This window comes from Chiloscyllium plagiosum, unplaced genomic scaffold (genome assembly GCF_037043375.1).
Source record: "Chiloscyllium plagiosum isolate Xiang-an unplaced genomic scaffold, Cpla_swu_hap1 HiC_scaffold_35, whole genome shotgun sequence".
In the NCBI taxonomy this organism is placed as follows: Eukaryota; Metazoa; Chordata; class Chondrichthyes; order Orectolobiformes; family Hemiscylliidae; genus Chiloscyllium; species Chiloscyllium plagiosum.
In genome coordinates this window covers 30,127,071-30,131,793 of record NW_028270173.1, presented here as the reverse complement: position 1 = coordinate 30,131,793, position 4,723 = coordinate 30,127,071, and positions in this window count along the sequence as shown.

Genomic DNA, 4,723 nt, shown 5'->3' with positions numbered 1-4,723 from the left:
ACGGACTCTCATTGGCCGTGTCTGCGGCGGGTATTGTGACGTATAACGTTAGGACCGGTGGGAGGCGGAGACTCGGGCGCATGCGCCATTGGCATTTTAGGAGGTGTGGTCTGTCTTGCTAAGACAGTGTAGGGCTAGCAACAACTAGTTTGGGTGGAGGGGAAAAGGATCTGAAACTCAAATTACTGGTGAAACTCAAAAGGTTTAGTAGCTTCTGTGGACAGAGATAAAATAGTATTCATGTTCCTAGTCTGATGACCCTTCTTCAGAAACTAGAGAGAAAGGATTTGCTGTATTTGAATCTGGGGCATGGTCTCCAACCTCCAATTTCCTTCTCCTGGCATTATTTGATCAATAACATGGTGGAGACGATGTCAAAGCATCCATCCCCCTTCTCCCCCCCCCCCCTCCCGTAACATCTATTGTTGACCTCAGGACTGTTAGAAACAAAATTCAATAAAATTTTGACGAGACCACCAAAGCTAGAAACAAGACAATTTATTCTACGATCTTGCAAGAAAGGACCCCAATTGCAGAGAGCAATTGAAGTGATGATGATTATTCAAACTACTACGTAGTTATACTTCTGAGCTGTGTGAGGTCACCTCTCCCGACTCCTGCATTACCCAATCGCTCCTAAGTATTTTGCCTCTGCCCATCTATGCTCCATGTCCATTGCCCCCTTCCCCAGGGTGGCAACCTTCCTTTCTGTAAGTGCTGACACACATTATTTTGTCGACAGTACAACAAGATCTGGTTTAACATTTTGTATCAATGCTGCTGGTACATTCCATTCTCGGACATTTCATTAACTTGTATCATTTTGTATAGCCCAAGCATTTCGGTTATCTCAGCTTTTTGCTGAAAACATAATTTGTAAAAAGAACTTATTTGCTATAATAATTACACACCAAAGTTAGTATTTAATTAACCACAATTATACACTGAAAAGTAGAGATACTCTTCCTTAAATACCTGCAGAGTTAATAGTTCTCTTGCTGTACCCCTTTTCTGTATGCTTTTGCTATATGTGCAAAAACAACACTTTTCCCCATTTCTAACAACTGCCCCATTTCTTTTCTTTTACCATTTGTTGTTTTTGCAATTTTATTTTCTGCCCTCTTTTCACTCTACGGTGCAGAGGTTCACAATCTTGCCATTTCTGTACTTCTAAGTCTGTCTTTTTCAAACTCCAGGAGTAATCTGCTACTCTCTCTTTGTTGCGCTTGTATTGTTGTCCTCCCAAAGACATTACCAGCTTAGTCATTATCCATTTTAACACATTGAATCCTATCAGTAAACCTACAATTATTAGTAATACATGTATGCCTAAATTAGCTAACCATTTTCCCCAACCGGTCAGTCTCCAGTCACCCCATCCCCATCTTTTCAGAGTTCATCCGCAATTTCTCTTATATTGCTTAAGTTTTTCTTTACTATTTCTGCCTTATCTTCCACTGTGAAAGAGGTGTCTGGGATGAAGGTGCAGCATTCCTTACCAATCAGCGCACAAGTTCCCTCTTTTTCGGCCAAGAGATAGTCTAAAGCCATTTGATTCTGTAAAGCTGTTAGTCTTGTTGCGATCATTTCGGTGGTTATGGCTGATATCTGGGATTGAGTTTCTCCCATTGCGCCAGTGGTATCATTAATTAAATTTTCAAGGGCAGCCGCCAGTTTCTGTATTTCCACCCCTGCCCTTGTAGTGTTGTAGTTTGGGAGTAGTGTCCACAGCAGATGGTCTCCTTCAGGGACCTCTCAGGTCTTACGTCTTATCCCCCCCCCTCCTTTTTTAGGTTGGGCTCATGTTTTTCTATTCGGACGTGAGGGACTATATAAGCAAGGTAACAGCAACCACTCTAGCCTTTCTTGTTTTAAGGCAATGCTTCATCAATTTCAGTACATGCATTTATTTCCACACATTCGGTCACACAAATGTATTTTTCCCCGGGAATAAATGGATAGGCCTTCAGACCACATACTCAATATGTCCTGTTCAATACTTGGGGAGTGTTCGTGGCAGTGGCTTGGTTGTTATGGACGCAAGATGATTTTCCTAATTGTCAAACTCAAGTGGAGGTATTTGGGTCAACAGACCCTTCTTCCTAAGGACAGACAAATAAGAGCCGAGCACCACAATATAGTTCTTTAAAAACTTATCATTGAACTCTACAGTTGGTAATTCCCCTCTTCCACCCAAGAAAGGTAATCCAAACATCATCTTATAAGGAGAGAGGCCTATATCATGTCTAGGAACAGTCCTAATGCGTAGCAATGCGATAGGTAAATATTTTGTCCATGGTAATCGAGTCTCTAGGACTAGCTTAGATAATTGCTTCATTAAGATTTGATTCATTCGTTCCACCCGCCCAGAGGAGGGTGAGTGCCAAGGGGGAATGGAATTCTTGCCATTACTTCTTGTATAGAGCTCTTGAATAGAGCTCTCAAAGATAGTGGAATCAAGGGTTATGGAGATAAGGCAGGAACAGGATACTGATTAGGAATGATCAGCCATGATTATATTGAATGGCGGTGCAGGCTCGAAGAGCTGAATGGCCTACTCCTGCACCTATTGTCTATTGTCTATTGTAGAATCTTGAAAGTAAAACGGCTACCTTGGTCTGAATCTATACTTTCCACTATTCCATATCGTGGGATGATATGTTCAAGGAATGTTTTCACCACTCCTTTTGAGGTGGCTAATGACATTGGGAAAGCTTCCACCCACCCGGTTAAGTGGTCTACTGAGACCAACAGGTACTTCTTGTTTTCCCACTGGGGGTAGTTCGGTGTAATCCACCTGTATACTTTGGAAGGGTCTCACTCCTGGGTTCCTTCCTCCTTTGAGCCCTTCCCTTATTATTTTATACATACTTAGAATCAGTGTAAATTGTCCCATCCCGATTCTCTAAGTGTTTTAAAGCTTGATTTAATGCGTACAATTCATAGGTCTGGGCTGACCATGTGTTTGGCAGCCGGTCTGCCTCCACTGTTTGGTTTTTGTTACCGTCCACTACTGCATATCCATTGTGTCTTTTTCCTTCCACTACTCTCAATGATCCATCTATAAACAATCTATCCCCGTCATGTAAAGGTAGATCTCTCAGGTCCTGTCTAATTTTGGTTTGATACTCTATGATATCTAAACAGTCATGTTCTAATTCTCGTTTGTCTAGAGGTTCTCCCTTCCATAAGAAGGTAGCTGGGTTTAGACAGGTGTCTGTTGCTAACACCAGGTCATCTTCTTCCATCAGGATGGCCTTGTCAACCATCTCCCTGCCTTTTGGTTTAACACAGTTCTGACTTGATGGGGGGTGGGGTACTAACTAGTACAAGGCTGCTCCATCAGCTGTCTTTGCAGCTCCTAAATCTTTTAGTCCCTTTTCCCCCTTTGCAATAAACAACGGGGCACCCTGAAGATCTGAAATTGTAGGTATTAGGGAATATATCACTGCTCCTTGTGGATTCAGGGTCGCTTCTTTAGCTACCTCATCGACCAGTCTATTTCCTCTTACTTCCGGTTCGATCCCCTTCTGATGTCTGTTTATATGAACCATCGCTATTTCTCTGGGGAGTAATAGGGATTCCAGCACTTGTTTTATCAATTCCCCGTGTGTTAGTTCTTTTCCTCTGCTATTTATCAGTCCTCTTTCTTGCCAAATTTTTTTTTTGAAGGTAATATCAAGGCAGTCATGTTCTGGATTGCCAAGGGCCACCCCCCTCTCTCTGCCACAGAAATGCAGCTGGATTCAAGCAACTGTCTGTGACTAACACAAGGTCATCCTGTTCTATTAAGATTGTCTCACATTTCAAGATCCAAGAGTCTGTGAGCCATTGTCCTGCTTTCTGATTTAGTATGGTCTGTACCTGATGTGGGTGCTGACTATTAAGGCTCCCCCAAAAGTAAGTTTCCGACTCTCCTCGACCAATAAGACTGTTGCTGCCACTGTCTGCACACACTCTGGTCAGTAACGTATCTTTCCATTCTTTAATTAACAGTGAATTAATGCAGTTCATGTTTTAAATTAACCATGAATCAATATGACAGGTCACTGAGAATGTGTGAAGGAATCCTGCCAATTAATATTGATTCAGGCTAACACAATTGATTTATTGTAAATATTAATTATTAATTATATATATATTATATAATTCAGGGTGGAGACGCAACAAGTGACTAAAACATTTTAAAAACTGTAATCGCGCAGTTCTGTTTGTTTACCAGTCACTTGCGACTTCTCACTCTGTTTCTGTAATTGTTTTGCTCGAGCACATTCATTTTTAAGAACCTCAACAGATTCCATAGCACCATTTGCAGAGACTGTCGCCATAATCCAATTAACTTTTTCGTTCCCACTCCCTTTGGCTTAAAATTTAAGGATGACCTTGCTGCCCCCGTATCGACCAGGAAAACTACGTCCTCTTTGTAAGGTCCCAGCTTTAAATTTATCAAGGGTTCCTGGTGGGTCCCCGGGGGCAGGAACTCCTGACACCTCTATTTTTCATCAAGGTTCATAAACGGCACTGCCTTTACTTCCTTTTTCGGATCTGGACACTCTCTCTTAAAGTGGCCTGTCTTTCCACAGTAGTAACATCCCGTCTGTGGGGATTTCCACTTCGATCCTTGTTCCTGTCTACCAGACCCCTTAACATCTCCCTTTATTTTTAACATGCTGCCCGCCACCATTCCGGTTTCCTTCTCTTTTTAGTTTTGTCCTTTTCTTTA